At 39.6% G+C, this 19,609-nt stretch overlaps 1 pseudogene across 1 annotated transcript; it reads left to right on the top strand.

Annotated features, from left to right (window-relative positions):
• Positions 1-1,491: 1,491 nt before the first annotated feature.
• Positions 1,492-18,450, top strand: LOC100401888 (UV excision repair protein RAD23 homolog B pseudogene; annotated as a pseudogene). Its single transcript, XR_013520284.1, has 2 exons — positions 1,492-2,954; positions 18,313-18,450. The product of XR_013520284.1 is annotated as a UV excision repair protein RAD23 homolog B pseudogene (transcript).
• Positions 18,451-19,609: the final 1,159 nt, after the last annotated feature.

The raw sequence follows: 19,609 nt of genomic DNA, 5'->3' as shown, positions 1-19,609 counted from the left end.
GATAAATAAAATGTGTACTTAAAATTCATTTCACCTTTTCCCTACTTCTTAATTTGTGGATACTAGAAAAGTTTAAAATCACCCTTTTGGTTCACTTTATATGTATTTTGAACAGAGCTATTCTATGGTTTGCAGTGTAGAAAATTAATATTTTTTCACATTTTATTTTTGCAAATGAATATTGAAAATAAAAATGTATGCCTCAAAACGGCTAACGGTTTTTTCAAATTTTAAATATTTTCCCATCTCTCTATCAGCTGATTAAAACTCATTTGTAGGTAAGAGTGACAAACATGATGGTTGCTGAGCATTGGGTCTACCTTCTGAATACTAAGCCACAGCTCAGGTCAAAGTGCCTGTGTATGCCTCTTCTGATGGACTAAGTTAACTCTCAGAAGGCTCTCCGTTTAGCCAGCCATGGAAAATGGTGGTAGATGCTACCACAGCACTTTTCCATTTCAGTTCAAGCTAGAATTTGTTGTTACCTGTTTTTCTGGATTTTTTTGCTCTTCCACAGACACATATGCATATGTGAATTTTATAATTAAAACCTATAAATTTTAAGTAAAAAAATACTTCAAATCTCCCATAATAAGATATAGGACTAAGATATAGTAATGAAGTAATTTATGATTTATCTAATAGGGTAGCAATATTAAACTATTTTGGTACTCGGTTGTTTTTTGATTAAACCATATGAAATAGTGTCAGCAGTTTACAAAAGTACAAAATGTTGAAGTTGTGATGGGGAGACTGGATGTTTGCGTGGTTAACATTTCACCCCCTGCCGCACTGTTGAAGGCACATCTGCTGAATGATAAGCCACAGAGTTTGCATTTCTTCCTGGCTACTTATAAGAAAATATAATTGGAGAGTAGTTGTGAAAGCATACGAGTATAATTTAAAAATTAAAAAAAATTGTCAAATATAAGTGTAACTCTGTTTAGTAAATTTAAAGTAATTGCATTTTATCATTAAAAAATAATATCCGGAGTCACGATGATGGCGGCCACCATCCTGTGGTGAGCTAGCGGATTCCTTGCTTGCCTCGCAGAGCCCCTCGCCCCTCCTGCATTCTCAGTGGCTGGCGCCCGGCAGTGAGGAGCTCGCGGGGAAGGCCGCAGTCCCGGTAGCAGCGGCGCTGCTCGGAGCAAGGGCTGCAAGAGAGGCCCCTCCGCTGGGCGAATGTGACAAGCCCCCCCACTCCCACCGCCTTCCTCCCCAGAGCGCGAGGAGCGCGGGCGACCCCGGGGCCCCGCCAGGCCACAGACCCCGCCCAGCGGTCAGCACCCGGCGCAGGCCGGGCAGCAGAGCGGCGCGGCGGCACCATGCATGTCACCCTGAAGACCCTCCAGCAGCGGACCTTCAAGATAGACATCGACCCCGAGGAGAGGGTGAAAGCACTGAAAGAGAAGATTGAATCTGAAAAGGGGAAAGATGCCTTTCCGGTAGCAGGTCAAAAATTAATTTATGCAATTTGATTTATTTGGAGAAAGGGTCTGGCTCTGTCACACAGGCTAGAGTGCAGTGGTGTGATTATGGCTCGCTGTGTCCTCGAACTCCTGGGCTCAAGTCATCCTCCTCCTCCCTCAGCCTCCCAAGTAGCTGGGAGCATAGGCAAAATCCTCAATGATGATACTGCTCTCAAAGAATATAAAATTGATGAGAAAAACTTTGTGGTGGTTATGGTGACCGAACCCAAAGCAGTGTCAACACCAGCACCAGGTACAACTTAGCAGTCAGCTCCTGACAGCACTACAGCAGTTACTTCCTCCATGGTAACAACTGTGGCTCAGGCTCCAACCCCTGCCCTGCTTTGGCACCCACTTCCACACCAACATCCGTCACTCCAGCATCAGCGACAGCATCTCCTGAACCTGCACCTGCTAGTGCGACTAAACAAGAGAAACCTGCAGAAAAGCCAGCAGAGACACCAGTGGCGGACAACATCAACTGACAGTATATCAGGAGATTCTTCTCTGTCAAACCTTTACGAAGATGCAACAAGTGCACTTGTGACGGGTCAGTCTTATGAGAATATGGTCACGGAGGTCATGTCAATGGGCTATGAATGAGAGCAAATAATTGCAGCCCTGAGAGCAGTTTCAACAACCCTGACAGAGCAGTGGAGTATCTTTTAATGGGAATCCCTGGAGATACAGAAAATCAGGCTGTGGTTGACCCCTCTCAAGCAGCTAGTACTGGGGCTCCTCCGTCTTCAGCGGGGGCTGCAGCCGCAGCAACGACTACAACAACGAGTTCTGGAGGACATCCCCTTGAATTTTTACACAATCAGTCTCAGTAAATAATGAGACAAATTATTCAACAGAATCCTTCCCTGCTCCCAGCGTTACTACAGCAGATAGGTCGAGAGAATCCTCAGTTACTTCAGCAAATTAGTCAATACCAGGAGCGTTTTATTCAGATGTTAAATGAACCAGTTCAAGAAGCTGGCGGTCAAGGAGGAGGAGGTGGAGGTGGCAGTGGAGGAATTGCAGAAGCTGGAAGTGGTCATATGAACTACATTCAAGTAGGAATGTAGCCTCAGGAAAAAGAAGCTATATAGAAAGGTTAAAGGCATTAGGATTTCCCGAAGGACTTGTGATCCAAGTATATTTTGCTTGTGAGAAGAATGAAAATTTGGCTGCCAATTTTCTTCTACAGCAGAACTTTGATGAAGATTGAAAGTGACTTTAATATCTCACACTTCACACCAGTGCATTACACTAACTTGTTCACTGGATTGTCTGGGATGAACTTGGGCTCATATCCACAATACTTGGTATAAGGTAGTAGATTGTTGGGGGTGGGGAGGGAGGGCTCTAGGATACAGGGCAGGGATAAATACAGTGCATGTCTGCTTCAGTTAGCAGATGCTGCAACTCCACACAGTGTGTAAAATATTATACAACCAAAAAGCGGCTTTTGCAGGTCTTTATTTCTCCTGTAAAACAGTAAGTAACTTTTCCTAGGTTTCACTCTTTTTAGTGTACTAGATCCAGAAACTTAGTGTAATGCCCTGCTTTATATTTCTTTGACGTGACATTGGTTTCAGAAAGAATCTTAGCTACCTAGAATTTACAGTCTCTGTTTCATGGCAACACTGGATAATGGCTTTGTGAAATTTAAAAAATTTTTGTAGTGACTGTAAACAGAAATGCCAAATTATTGATGGTTAATTGTTTCTGCTTCAAATATAAGTATAAAATTAATGTGTAAGGAAGCCCATTCTTTCATGTTAAATGCTTGGGGTGGGAGGGGAGAAAGGGAACCTTTTCTTAAAATGAAAATAATTACTGCCATTTCTAAATTTCTTGATCATTGAATGTGAGACCCTTCTAACATGATTTGAGAAGCTGTGCAAGTATAAGCAGAGTTATTTTCCTGTTTACATTTTTTTTTGTTTTGTTTCATTTTGGGGAAAAATTGGTAGGTGTCTAATTACTGTTTACTTCATTGTTACATTGCAGTAAAAGTTTTGAAACAACCATTGCATGTTTGCTTTTGATGTATCCCTCTGTGAAATTAGCACTTTTGGGGCCAATGGAGAAATGCAGCATTCACTCTCCCTGTCTTTTCCCCTTCCCTCAGCAGAAATGTGTTTATCAGCAAGTCGTGAGTCAAACCGCTGCCTTTTAAAAACACCCACAAAATGCTGATTGCTGATTCAGTTGAAAATTAATGCAAATGTTTCAAACTGGGTTTCTGATATTTGTAAATGTGTTTCTTTATTAGATAAGAGTGTATTACCATTAAAATCATTAGTATATTGCTTTCGAAAAGAGATGGCAGACAGAAGTATAATCCAGCATCTTTTATTGCATTGGAAAGACTGGCAGAATCTTTTGGAAGGGCTGAGAGATGTGGCTGGAAAGTACCTTGGAAAATATACAGTCAAGATATCTCACGGCATATGAAAAGAAAAATCTTTAAAAAATAATAATATCCAACTTTGCTTTCTCCAGCTCCAGTAAAGTGAGATTTACTATTCAGTATTACTATTAATAGGAATATTTATTTTTACTATGACAATGAATACTTCTATCAATGTTACTTCAACTACTACCTCTACCATTACTACAGTTACTATACAGTTAATATTACATAAGGCAGACCACAGGTTTATTTTATGTATTTTTTTTCTGATTCCAAGAGTTTTAAATTTGTATTCAACTGTTTGATATGATTACAGAGTTTTTCCATCTTTATTTCCCCCTTTCCAACCAAAAAATGGAGCATAAACATGATTTTGTGGCTAAAAAGAGTTTTTTTACTTTTAAAAATAGTTAAATCATTTCTACAATCAGTCTTAAAAAATTAGAAATATAGAAATTTAATCACTTTCCATACACTTCAGCAGCCACATGCTTCACTCTACCAGTGAACAGGAGAGAACTTTCAGAAGTATTGAATATATCTATTGCTGTGATTGTGATGATGGTTTCATGGAAATTTGCATCTGTCTAAACTTATAAAGTCAAATACATTAAATATATACAATATCTTTGTATAGAAATTGTTCCGCAATAAAACTCATAAATAAAAAATAGTGGTCCCCAAAAGGAAAACATTAGAACTTTTATCTACTGATTTTACTTAAAATTACTTACTTTGAATATTAGAAGCTTTGATTGAGAATATCGCCACGATTAGCACATGATAGTGCCATAGCAGAAGTATGTTATCAAGTGAATGAACCTCACTGCTTAGGAACATATGGATCTTGTGTACTTGTTCTAGCTTAAGCCCTACTGTTCTTCCTCCTTCAATATGGACATTGGCCATTCAGTACCTTATCGTCTTACATTAGCTCTGGGTAATAAATATACATGTGACTTTTTTCCATTTTTTTGTTTTAATCTCAGAACTTGTGTTTTCATCACTTCTTATTTTGTTGCCAACTGTAAGTGAAATTGTTTAATTTTAGTATTAAACCTATTCTGAGACATATTCCACTATATGAGATTATTTTACACTGAATATGATTATGCCAGAAATCAATGTATAATCTTCAATTTTATCTTTATTTCTCTGGAAGTTAAAATTGCAATGTAGAATTCTGTTTTATATTATTCAGGAAGACACATACATTTTTTGTTACTAAAGTCTGTCATCAAGAGGTCTTAAAAGAGAACTTTTTATTAATTGTGCCATCTAAATTAGCTTTCCCATCAATTCTGAAGCTATTTGTAGTCAAAAGTAATGAGTATCTCAGATGCTACTTCATAAGGTTCAAAATAATATATTAGAAAATCAAAGTAAAACTGTGATAAGTAAAAATGCAATTGAACTTCAGATACCAATACTACCAAGGCAGTTATATCAAATAACAGTAACATTTTTGATGTTATTAACAATCATCAATTTAATTATGTTAATGGTTGTCCCCTGTTGTTTAATAATGTGTATTAATATATAGGTCAAAGATAAATATTTATCGTAGAATGTAGACTTAGTTGCCAGAAGATATGAAATAGAGAAGATTTTAAAACTTGTTTTTCTATTGAAGAATGCAATATTCATGCCACAAGTCTGTTAAAGGAAGCAAGGCACAATTTATTCATCTTTATTTTTAGTTTTATAGAAAAAATAGTGAAGTAACTATCCTTAGGGAATATGGAAATTGTTTATTGGCATTCAATATGAGGAACAGTTTCCCCAGTTAGAGGCATTCTTCCTATTAAAAATAGGAAGACAGATACAAGGATATCACAGAGATGGAATTATTCTCTCCATTTAAGAAATGATATAGACTGTGAGTGGTGGCTCACTCCTATAATCCCAGCACTTGGGGAGGCCAAGGCAGGCAGATAATGAGGTCAGGGGGTTGAGAACAGTCTGTCCAACATGGTGAAATCCCTACACTACTAAAATACAAAATATTAGCCAATGTGGTGGTACGCACCTGTAGTCCCAGTTACTCAGGGAGGCTGAGGCAGGAGAATCACTTGAACTGGGGAGGCAGAGGTTCCAGTAAGCCTGAACTGTGCCACTGCACTCCAGCCTCTAGACAGAGAGAGACTGTCTCAAAAGAAAAAAAAAGATGTAGAAAACAATAATATTTCAGAAAACTTAATTACAAATTTGGATATATTTATGAAGTGATTTTAGATTCCTTTATCACTAACTTTATCCCCAGATTGGTCAATGACACTTAAGGATGTGAACAAAGCTGATGTTGACATAGAATGTATCATAAACTTGTTTACTCCCAATGAAAATAAATCATATTAAGTTTTGTTGTAATTAATAAGTTGTGTTTTCAGCAAATTTTAAAATCCAGAATTTTGTTAAAGTAGACAGAGTGTTCCCTATTTAATAAATGGTGTTGGGAAAACTGGCTAGCCATATGCAGAAAACTGAAAACAGACCTCTTCCTTACACCTTATACAAAATTGAGTCAAGATGGATTAAAGACTTAAATGTAAGACCTAAAACCATAAAAACCCTAGAAAACCAAAAAACCTAGGCAACAGCATTTGGAACATAAGCATGGGCAAAGACTTCATATTTAAAACACCAAAAGCAATGGCAAAAAAGTCAAAATTGACAAATGGGACCCAATTAAACTAAAGAGCATCTGCATAGCAAAATAAACTATCATCAGAGTGAACAGGCAACATACAGAGTGGGAGAAAATTTTTGTAATCTATGCATCTGAGAAGGGGCTAATATCCAGAATCTACAAGGAGCTTAAACAAATTCACAAGAGAAAAAACAACCCCATCAAAAAGTGAACAAAGGATATGAACAGACACTTCTCAAAAGAAGACTTTCATGCGGCCAACAAACATATGAAAAAACCCTCATCATCACTGGTTATTAGAGAAATGCAAATCAAAATCACAATGAGATATCATCTTATGCCAGTTAGAAAAGCAATCATTCAAAAGTCGGGAATCAACAGATGCCGGAGAAGATGTGGAGAAATAGGGACACTTTTACGCTGTTGGTGGGAGTGTAAATTACTTCAACCATTGTGAAAGACAGTGTGGCAGTTCTTCAAGGATCTAGTACTAGAAATACCATTTGACCCAGCAATACTATTACTCAGTATATACCCAAAGGATTATAAATAATTTGATTATAAAGACACATGCACACATATGTTTATTGCAGCACTTTTCACAATAGCAAAGACTTGGAATCAACCCAAATGCCCATCAACGATAGACTGGATAAAGAATATATGACACATATACAGCATTGAATCCTATGCAGTCATAAAAAAGGTTGAGTTCATGGTCCTTTACAGGGACATGCATGAATCTGCAAACTATCATTCTCACCAGACTAACACAAGAACAGAAAACCAAACATTGCATGTTCTCACTCATAAGTGAGAGTTTAACAATGACAACATATGGATACAAGAAGGGGTATATCACACACTGGGGTCTGCTGGGAGTTTGGGAGCTAGAGGGGGATTGCATTAGGAGAAATACCTAATGTAGACGATGGGTTGATGTATGCAGCCAACTGCCATGGCATATGTATACCTATGTAGCAAACCTACATGTTCTGCACATGTATCTCAGAACTTAAAGAATAATAAAAATAAATTTAAAAAGTAAACATCAAACATTCAAGCGGCAAAGATCAATAAATCAAAGACAAAGTTTCCCTTATTTTAATAATTACTCTAGTGGAAAATATGTTGCCTTCACTTGCTTGTAGTTGAATTTCACATATGCTATTTGTGTTAGCTATAGTTGTAATAGAGACTACTCAAAAATGTCTGCTAGAAGTTTGAATGAGGGTGATGAGCAATCTTATTTAAAATCAAAAACAATGCTTATAGGAAAGAATTTATAATTTCATATCTCCTTAAAAATTCTAAATATCTAAAAAGGCATGTCTAGGTGGAAAATTTCAATGAAACAATAATAAAGTTTTGAATTAATAAGTTATTATAGTAAGTTTCCAGGATAAAATGTCAAAAGACAACCATTTTTTTATATACCAGCATTGGACAATTGGAATTTGAAATTAATATTATAAAACCATTTAAATTTGCATCAAAATATAAATGCTTAGGAATAAATACAATGAAATATGTACAGAATTTATCTGAAGAAAACTTATAAAACTATGAAGAAGAAGAGCCATTCTCATGGTTAGGATGACTCAATATTATTAGGCTGCATAACTCTTTTCACTTATAGATTCACATAGATTTTTTAAAACTATATTATTAGCAACATTATTCACAATAGTCAAAAGATGGAAGAAACCCAAAAATTCACTGATGAATAATGGATAATGAAAATGTGGTATACAGATATAATGAAATATTATTCAGTCTTAAAAATAAGAAGAATTCTGAGACATGCTACATAGAGAATAGATAAACCTTGAGGACATTATGCCAAGTGAAATATCAGACAAATGCCAATATGATTCCACCTGCATAAGGTATCTAGACTAGTCAAATTCATTGAGACAGAAAGTTGAATACAGAGTTTGCTAGGGATGAGAAGAGGGAAGAATGTTGAGGGAAGAATATTGCTTAAAGAACATAGAGTTTTTATTTGTGGTAATTTTTTAAATCTTGAAAAATAATAGTGGCAATGGTTATGCTAAATTTTGAATGCATCTATGGCTACTGAATGGTATATTTATAAGTGGTTCAAATGGTGAATTTTATGCTATCTACTTTTACCACTATTAAGAAATGAAAACAAATGAATATGAGTTTATAATAGACAATATTTATAACAAGAGACTAAAGAATGTACTTATAATTAAGTTAAACTTTGAAAGATGTATCTTCTAGAAGAAAAAAGGGAAAGTATATGAAGTAAGGAGGCAAAGTTTGTAATAAAACTGATCATTGTGATCCAAAATGTGTGAGGAAAGTCAGTATGTTTCTACAGTTAATGAGAGGAGGCTGAGACATATAAAGTCCACTGTTATTAGATAGACAGTTTGTTTGATATTACCTTTGTAAATGAAATGTCTGTCAAACTATGTTTTTAGCACACTTGATAGTGAGTTATGCTTTCATTCAGTAATGGTTTCAGTGTTTTTGTATATTCACAACATTCCTAAAATATGATTGAAAGGTTGTAAGTATAAAAGATGCCTTTTTTCCCTGCTTCTTATGACAGCAGAACATATATCCAACTTTGCCTAATTATCTGAGTTTAAATGATAAAAAAAGGGCAATGGCAGAACCTCAGTTTATAATATTTATAACCTTAATCCATTTTCAATAATGCTTTCTAATAACAATCTAAGAACCTAAGATCTAATAGGACATTATATAAAGTATAAGTTATTTTTCCATAGTTACAGGGTATTATTCATAATGTGGACATAATATTTAATCTGTTTTGTTTAATATGTCAACTATAATAGTTTAATAGGTAAAATGATACTTATTTCTACAGTAGCTCTACTACAAATATTCTTGGTCCTTATGCAAAATATTTGATTTAGAAATTCAGGTCTGTAATTTAATGAACAATGCTGATTTTATGTATTAGAAGCAAACCTGGAAAATTGATCTTTAGGTTTTATAAATTATTGTTATCTCTCTATATAGATTACAATTTTTAATCTTCAAACTATAAACTATTTGTAACTTTGAATGTAGAGTCTATGAGTGACTTTCTGAAGACACCATCATAGTTTATAAAAGTTGTTATGTTTCATAGTGGAGGGGTGCATTTTATTTTCTGTGCTATAGATAAGCATGAAATATTACTGTTTCAATCAAATTTGGCAACAACTTTGGAATGCGAATGATATGCTGTTGATCATACTATTGATAATAAATACTTTTAAACTGTCAAAGATAGTGTATTCTGTCATTTGCAGCAACATGGATGAATCTGGAAGACATTATGTTAAGTGAAAAAAGCCAGGCATAGAAAGACAAATATCACAGGATAGTATTGGTATGTGGAATCTAAAACAAGTTGATCTTGACACAATTTTTTTGGTGCCATTTTGCCAGTCAGAGACCTTTGCAGCTGGTCCCTTCCTGGGCCTCGCTCAGGCCTGGGCTTGCCACAGAAGGCACCTGCCCACTCAGCCAGCCAGCCTGTGCCTGTGCTTGTGCTCCAGGGTCGAGCCCGTGGCCACCAGGACTGTGCACTCAGCCACTGGTGGGAGGGGGTGTGTGAGCAAGAGGGCCAGGCTGGCTGTTCTAAGTGCTGGCACAAGAGTGGGTTCAGAGAAGGGTTTGTGGCTAGACCATGTGTCACCAATGACTCCTGTGATGGACTTCAGAGTTCAGATGAAAGGAATGTGATGGTTCCCAAACAGGAATGCCCATGAGCCCAAAGCCCCAGAGAGAGTCTTACAATATGCTAACAGCTCTTTTAGCTCCTCCATCTGCAGCTTGATGAATAGGGGCATGTTAACAACATTGTCAGTCCTGTCACCCAACTCTGGCCCATGGCTCTGGGGCTGGTCTGGCCTCACTGCTGCTTCCCATCACATGGGGCAGCTACTAAGTTCACACCCCCCAGGAGTGATGGGGTGGAGACCTACAGTGTTACTGCCTTATTCATACCCACATTTGTCATGGTCCCAAATTCTTGTCCTGCATCCAAGAGGAATGACATTACACTGACAACCAGAGGGTGAGGAGGGAAAAGTGTTTTATTGAGTGAGAAAGCAGCTATCCACAGAGAAGGGACTCAAGGGTGGTCCCCCACCTGAAGTCGGGTGTTCTTTTTCTCAGTGTGGCTGGATCCCAGGCTTTTATGGGCTCAGAATGAGGAATTACAAGCTGATTGATTTGTGAGTGTGCAAAAGAGGCTAAAACAAAAACACTAGTGAAGGGTGGGCACAAACATGTAATAAAACCAATTAGAGAATGGCAGCTGTATGTCAAATAGGCAAAGAGTGGGGATCAAACAGAGGAAAGCACATGAAACAGGAAAAGAGATTCTCAATCTGGTGCATGGATTTATTAGAACTGTTAGCTAAGCTTTAAACTGTCTTTGACTTAAAGGCTGGGTTTCACCGAGGACTTGCCCTAACTGCCTCGGATTTGTCTGCCTCCTGCTCCTATCCATCTCATAGAAGTAGAAAGTAGAAGAGTGGTTACTGGAAGTGAGGAAGGTGAGAGGGTGAACAGCCAGTGAGTAACAGATACAAAATTACAGCTATATAGGAGAAGTAAATTCTAGTGTTCTGTAGCAACATAGAAGCTATAGTTAACAACAATATGTTGAATATTTTCAAACAGCTAGAAGAGGGGATTCTCAAATTTCTCAATCCAAAAAAAATAATAAATGTCTGAGGTCATGGATATGCTAATTACATTGATTTGATAATTGTATATTGTATACATGTATCAAATATTAATTTATAAGACAGAAAATTAATAAGGATATCCAGGACTTCAACTCAGATCCGGAACAGGTAAACTCAATAAATATTTATAGAGTTCTCCATTCTAAATATACAAAATATTGATTGGCCACTATTAATACCCATTTTTAGAGTGAAGCAATATTCCTGTTCTCTCTCCCTCTTTTTCTTCCTCTCCTTCTCTCCTTTTTTTACTTTTCAACATCCTAGTTCCTCACCTCTACTCAATACATTCCTCTAAAAAAAAAAAAGTTTAAACTTTGAGCTGAAATAGCTGCTCGCAATTACTCTCTATTGAATTTCTCTCCCTACAACCTATTGACTGATATGCCACCCACCAATAAACACTTTTATATTATTCTTGATGTAAAAAAAAAAAAAGATTGAATACAAGAAATAAAATGTGAAGCATGGACCAAATAATTGAGATAAAAAGTAGAAATATGTAATGGGTAAAGGCCCTTAGGCCTATCATCTTTTTTTTTGCTGGAGGCAAGTTTCAGGAATGGTGCAGCTTCAGGGACATGAGAGGCATTTTTATCCTGGGTACATTCTTTTTTTTTTTAAATTGCATTTTAGGTTTGGGGGTATATGTGAAGAACATGCAAGATAGTTGCATAGGTACACACGTGGCAGTGTGATTTGCTGCCTTCCTCTCCTTGACCTATGTCTGCAATTTCCCCCCATGCTGTGTCTCCCCAACTCCCCACCCCCCACTGTCCATCCCCTATTCCCCCCAACAGACCCCAGTGTGTAGTGCTCCCCTCCCTGTGTCCATGTGTTCTCAAGAAAAAAAAAAAATAGGAGGAGCAAGATTAAGATATCTATTGTACAACATGGTAATTATAGTTAATAATAGATGATATTCTTGAAAATGCTGAGTGAATGAAAGTGTTCTCACCACTAAAATAACTGTATGAAGTAATGTATATGTCAATTAGCAAACTTTAGCCATTCCACAATTTATATGTACTTCAAAGCATCATGTTGTACATCACAGATACACACAATTTTGTCTGTTATTTTAGAAATAATTGAACCAAAGATCATTTAGGTAGCTGGGGGAAAATCTGGATGAATGTAATGAAATGGTTCCTGAATACTCCTGAAATATGAGACAATCAAGAGGTATGGTCTAAGGAGCAGGTAGCAGAATAGGTGATTGGAGAGATGTTGTTGAAAAGATACAAAACTTCAGTTAAGTTCAAGAGATCCCTTGTACAATATGGTGACCATAGTTAATAAAAATATATTGTATATGTGAAAACTGATGAGAGTAGATTTTAAGTATTTTCATCACATTTAATGATAACTGTGTGAAGTAATACATCTATTAATCAACTTGGATTAATATATGTATTAATGCTAATTAATATACAAATTAATTAGCTTGAATTAATATGTGTATTAACGGTTAAACTATATATATTTTGAAATACGTTGTACACCATAAATATATACAATTTTAATTTGTCAATTTAAAAAATGATAAAAGACACATGATGCATATTTTCTAAAAGTCCAAAAATGGCAGTATATTGATGAATTTAGATCATGAAAATTTAGAATTTTTTTTGTTAAACACTTGAATAACAATGTTTATTCACTGAAGTGTATTGTTATAAACAAGTTGATCAAAGAAGATGCAACTCACTACACATGAACAGCATTATATGATGTATTGATTTAGTCTTTAGGGAAGTAAATTGAGGTAACATTTTACCTGTTAAATTTCCAGATTCTAGGCAAATTTTCTTCTTATTACTGGCTAACTTTTGCTTGTTGCTCTTCCCTATTTTTAGCGATTTTACTTTATGCTACCAGTTTTGCTGCCTACTACTAAACAACTATCAAGCCAAAGGTTGGTTGAAAGTGTCCGGAGAGCACAGAATATGCTGCGAGGAAATATTCTGGAGAAATGCCTACTCCCTATTTACACTGGCACTTGCAGTCTGCGGTATAATCAAAATGAGTTAATGGAATGCTGTATGTACTAAGTAAGCAGGTGGCATAATTTTTCAGAAATTAAACAGTCTGTAAAATAAGGAATTTGAATTTGGTCCATTAGTGGAGGAGTTGCTTTAGTTTACTAATGTTGCTGAATTTGGAAAGGGCAGAAGAAATTTTCTCTTTTGTCTTTGAACAAATGAAAGATAATAAATATGGGGAATTGAACTTATAAAAAGTCTCCCAATCTTGGAAAACCTCATATTTGGTGATTGAAGGAGATGCTAATACCATGGAACTTATTTTCTTCAAACAAATGAAACAAATTGAAAATATGGATTCAAAAATGTTTGAAAATATATTCCCTTATTATATATATAATTGTTTATCTACTAGATTACATAGTGATGCTGTCTCAGAAAGCTGACTTTGCCATAAATTTTTTTTAAAAAAACTAACTGATATAATTTGCTTATAATGAACAATGTAATGTGCATTTGATGGGACTCACCTTATCTATTTTTTGCAACATCTTTAATGAAAAACAAACTCTTCATTTAGAATAAAGAAAGTAAAACTTATCTAGTTGAAGTAATTTGTCCAAAATCAAACACCTAATAGGTTGTTAGTTAAGTCAGGATTTTAAGTGAGGGTTTGAAGCTAAAGTTATGAGCTTGAACATTTCACAACACTGGCAAGGGTGAGACCCACTTAAGCAAAGACCGTGATGTGCGGTGTGGGTTTAGAAGGGCCATGGTTACTTCTGCCTTGAAGTAGAACAATTTGCAGAAATAATATTTGTGCTTAGAAATAAACATTGTATTCCTAAGCTGAGATGGGGAGGGAACAGCAGAGAAATTATTACTAACAGATATATGCAAGTTCATAGTATTTTGGAGAAATGTACATAGCCAGACATATTTAGAAAGGTAGTTTGGAATCAGACTGTCAAAAACTTTTAGTGATTTTATACAGTGAAACTTAGATTTTATCATACAGGACATAACAAGGGATTTAGTAAATAAAAATAGACTTCCAATCATAATTCAAAACTTAGGGATCTTTCCATTTGGAATATATTAGAATGTTATAATAGCAGACAATTTTAATATATCCATACCTATATCTGTGCCCATAATCTATATGGTGGTTTACCCCATACAATGTTTCAGCTATACCATCCCAGCTGGTTTGCCCCATACAATTCAAACTTTGTCGATTTTTTTTTTTTTTTTGAGATGAAGTCTCACTCTGTTGCCCAGGTTGGTGTGCACTGGCGCGGTCTCTGCTCACTGCAACCTCCACCTCCTGAGATAAAGCGATTTTCCTGCCTCAGGAAAGTGGATGTACTTGTAGTTCCAACTAGCTAGGACTGCAGGTGCTCGCCATCACGTCCAGCTAATTTTTGTATTTTTAGTAGAGACGGGGTTTCACCTTGTTGGCCAGGATGGTGGAAAGCTCCTGATTTCTGGTGATCCCCACCCCTCCCTCCCTCCCTCCCCACACCAGGGACTCCCATAGTGCTGGGATCACAGGCGTGAGCCACCGCGCCCGCCCTTGTTTTGTTTTCTAGATTTAAGAAACGTTTTTTCATAAGTTATCTATAATTTACACCGATTGGGTAAAGCACACTCTTGTGAACAGAGGAGGGTGGAAGCGTTTGTTTTTCCTCCCTACTTGATCCCTCCGAAGTTTGGAACCTATTCATAAATATTCTTCTTTTCTGTTCATATGTTCTCATGATCAGCGGCCAATAATCAGTAAGAGTGGTTCCATCATCAACCTTTGACCGAAGCTTCCTATTTAAGAATATGCTGAAAATACCTGGCCCCGAGTTTGTAGACTCACAGTGAGGAGGAAAGTGTCCCTCCCTGCAGGCCCGAGAGCCTTAGAGCTTTACGGGGTGCAACATGGCAGGGAGGGACCCGGTAGCTGCTCCCAGGCAGGAACCATGGGGCGGGCGACCCTCCAGCCAGCGGCGATCTTCTGCTTCTTGGCGTCTTTCTCTTCCGCCCCACTGGCTGCTGGGGGAGCAACGGCTGCCCGGTGCCTGGAAGTTGCTCCATCGCCACCTCCCGCCGCGGGAAGGGAGAGGCTGCGGTGGCTTGAGTGAGGTGGGCGGCCTGAGGCGAAAGCCCGGAGGCCCCCCGCGAGGAATATGGCCACCTGAGCAGCAGAGGCCTCTGCAGCTGCTCCCCTAACTTCCGGAGGAGCAAAGGCGCCTTGCAACAAGATGCAGCCAGTGGAACACCGCCCCGCAGTCCCGGGAGGCAGCAGTGGCGACCCAGCCAGGAAGCCCCGATCAGGGCGCTGGGCACGATCAACCGCCACACCAGCCTCCAGGCGGTGCCCACCAACCTCCAGGCGGCACCCACACAAGCTTCCAGGGGGCGCCGCACGAACCTCCAGGCGGCACCCACACCAGCCTACCGGGCTGCACCTGCCGGCCCCTCACTGGGGCAGGAGCTGTGCTGTCGCCCGCCACACTGACCCGGACTGCCCAGGCCCCCAGCAGCCAGAGGAAAAGCCCATGTTCACTGCCCCAGGCTGATGTGGAGGAGCAGGATGGCACCCTAGAAAAGTGCAAGAGCTCAGAGCTCGGGCCCCGTGCCAGGAAAGGCCAGGAGCAGAAGATGGAGAGATGGAGAAGCAGCAGCGGGGAAGGAGTGCACTTCACCGGCGGGGTCAGCCTCCGCTTGCAGGGTTAGAGCATGAAGAGGATGAAGCAGCAGAAAGGGCATTAAGCCCTGCTTCTTGCCAAAGAAGCTCTGTCCTGCTATAACCCATTCAGTGCTCAAAGGACACTCTCAAGTGGGCAGTGGCTCCCTGTAAGAGCTGAAGGTGCTGAGGCTTGGAAAGTTTCCTTTGCTTGCCCAGCATGCCCTGACTAGTACTGGTTGGAATGTAAGCCCCATGTCTGCCTGACTCCATGGCCCAGTCATGGTCATTTCTCTGTGAAGGGACCTGTCAGGGACTGAACCAAGAAGGGTTCTTACCCTTTTTTTAATTGTTGAAATTATTTTGGAATAATTTTAAGTTGAAACAGAAAAGTTGCTGTTGTGATATAAAGAAGTCCAGTAGTCACTGTCACGGATTTCTCAAGAAGGACTACGTCTGTGTTCTTTGTCTGTGAGCAGTCAGCAGTTCCTCCAGTCCCCCCAGGGAGGCCTAAAGCAATAGTAGGCTCTCCCTGGAAAAGCACTCAGGGGATGAAAGGTCCTAGTCCCTAGCCAGCCCCTGTCTTCGGGGTTTCAACTCTCATTTTGGAAATCTTGAGGCCCTGTAAAGCTGTGGGGCTCCATCTCAGGAACACCCAAGCCATGGGAGCCAAGACGGGCTCCCATAAAAAGGAAGGGGAATGCTCAGACATGTGCCTCAGAAGTCAGATGCCTGTGATATGAGTCGGCCCTGCCAGGGCATCAGGAATGTGGGCCAGGAGCAGCCACATTCATCCACACAGATGGGCTGAGATGAATGAATGCACCCTTTGAATTACACAAGGAAGCATTCTGTGTGTGGCTTCATGACAATAATGTGTGAATAGTGTGTACAGGGGTCTGACAATAATGTGTGAATAGTGTGCACAGTGCATAGCCCTGACCCCAGCAGCTGTGTCAAAGGCGATCTGCCCCACCCATCCTATCCCTACGCAGAGACTTGGTAGAAATCAGGGAGAATACAACCTAAATTATCACTTGCTCTCATTGGTGGCTTCCCCCACCTGCCCAAAGAACAATACTACAGTACTTCATAAGTTTGAAAAACTGTTGTCCCTTTACTCCTGCAATTGCAAAGAATAAAGTATAAGTTTAATAAGAATCAGCAGTTTAGAAAAGAGGGATAAAGTGACATAAATTAAGTAATAATTAAAAACATTCCCATAGCTTGATTTTAAATAGCAAGTGCAGAGAATCAGAAAGGGAGAGTGGTTTCCCCAGTCTTCATCAGCCAGATTTGTCATTTCAGGATGTTTTTCTCTTTTGCCCAATATGAACTATCTTAAAATATTAGAGTGTCCTAAGTGCCTGATGGTTAATGATTAGTGAAGTGTGTCCTGAGCAACTAGGGAGGCCACACCAGGCTGAGAAAAAGACTCCTGGACAAAGACCATGAAGCTGGATGGTACCTGAGGCAGGGCAGGGCCATGGAGGGGCCAGCATGGCTCCAGGGAAGAATCTGTATGAACGATTGGTGGGAGGCAATGCTGCATAGAATCATGGGACAGAAGTTACAGGGAGCACGGAGGCAGGGTGAGTGGGACAGTCATGTAGTGGAAGATGGAGAGAAAGTATTCAGATGCAGAGTAAAACATGGTAAGAACTGAGCTTTCGGGCAATAAAACTGCTAAGACAATTGCTAGAGTGGAGATGGCACAATCAGAGAAGGCAAGGAGGGAGGGTGTTTGAAGCCAAGGCATCAGTGGTACCCTCAGAAAGATGAAAGAGAACTAATATGTGGAGGCATTTTTAAGAAAACTTAGAGAAACCTTGTAGAGAATAAGAATTTGGAGAGAGGGTTAAACCATTATAGTCAACGGGAAATTCAAAACATCCCAGAACCCTGAAAAGTTTGCCACTCTTCATATTTTGTCTGTATAATCCCAGCCCCACTTTTCCTGGTTCTTTCTCAAAGCCTTGCAGCTCAAACTCTTGCCCTGCTCTTATGCCCCTGTGTGTGGAGAACAGCTTCTACTCTTCTATACTCTGAGAGCTGTCTAGAACTTTCCCTCTGGGCCACAAGAAAGAGATGAATAATAACAGAATGATCGCCATGACCTTGTTGGACAATCCAAAGTCCTCTGGGCTGAGAATAGGTTTTTCACTTCAGGGACACCCCAGTCTGAGCACCTGCCCTGTCAGCATCCCCAGGCACAGACAGGAATGGTGACATCACCTGCATTTACATGATGTCTGTCTGTGTGGCCCAGGTCACTGGGTGGCTTTACTGAGAGGCAGGGACATCAGGGATGGGTGTCCTGGGTGTGCTTAACAAAGGGAAAACTGAGATTATTCCTACTGAAGCCTCTTTTCCTTTTAGCTTCCACCCAGGCAGCCTGTGCCCAAAGGAATTGGAGTGGAGACTTGAGCCACCACCTGTCAGAGGTGCAGACTTCACAGGCACAGTTGCAGCAAGAACCCTGGTGCCCAATTGTCTGCGACTACAGCTGGATCAAGGGTTCAACTGTGGGAATGGCTTAGGCAGGAAGAGCCATTCCTCCACCACCTGCAGCTTCAAGGCCAAGGCTGATTCTGAGAACCAGTGGGACTTCCAAGGTGAGGAAGGAAAGGGGAATTGGAAGCTTTGTAATCCAGGTGTTGGTGGTCATGGTGCTGTGGGTGGAGGAGAGAATGGGGCCTTTCCATCCTCCCTCCGGGTCAAGTTGAAATTCATGAATCTCCCGCCCAATGAGGTGAGCAAGAGCCTGGGGCTTAGGATGTAATTTTCTCTGAGGTCCCCAGTTTGCCACTTTCTGCTTTTTCACTTTGGCCAAGGTTTTTGTTTTTTTTTGGTATTTAAATATCTGTGTAACCTCATCAGAGATACCTGAAAAATAATACTACTTGTCATCATTGTTGAGAATATTATTATAATTTTCAAAGGGCCTGATTCAATAAGAATTGCCCAATAGACCTATGAATAGCTGTTATCTAATCCTTTTATTTTTCTGGCAAATCTACACTTGGAAAGTGACTTCACAGTTGTGTTTCCTCTGAGGTAGAGCAGTTGTGAAGCTCTCTGCTTTCTAGAGAACCCTCTTCCTTTCCTTTCTCACAAAGATTCTTCTGCCAGTTTTCTTCCTCTCCTTCCCCATCCCACATGAAGCCAATTGTCCCCTATCAGGCACTTTCAATAACAAACTATGAGGTACATTCAGTAACAGTGTAAATCCTGGACCCACAGCCAGTCTCCTGACATGTCCAGGTGCTGCTGCTACTTTTTTCTGCTCTTTTTGAAATAAAAGGGCAACTTCCACATGGAAAATGTTCACATCAGTCTCTTTTATGAAGATCCATTTAGTTCATTATCTCCACTCATGTCCACAGCCATGTCCTCAGTTTCCATTTCACAGGGATCCACTTTGGCTCAGATTTCCTTAAAAACCTGGGTCGTGTTCTCACTCTCTGTTCCACTCAGTATCTCCTCCTGGAGCCCCTGGGGCTACCTGGTGCTGATCTGTCAAGCGATGTCCTCAGCTGAGGAATGAGGGAACCCTTGTCTCAGGAGGAGGGAGGGTCACGTGAGGTAACAAGCACTATCTGGGTCCCTGGAGAGGACACATGGAAGGTGCTCAGTAGTTGTCAGGGGATACACAGCCCCTGACATGTGCCGTGAC

Source organism: Callithrix jacchus, chromosome 7 (assembly GCF_049354715.1).
Source record: "Callithrix jacchus isolate 240 chromosome 7, calJac240_pri, whole genome shotgun sequence".
Classification (NCBI taxonomy): Eukaryota; Metazoa; Chordata; class Mammalia; order Primates; family Cebidae; genus Callithrix; species Callithrix jacchus.
Note: the sequence above shows the minus strand (reverse complement) of the source record. Positions and strands in the feature narration are given on the sequence as shown.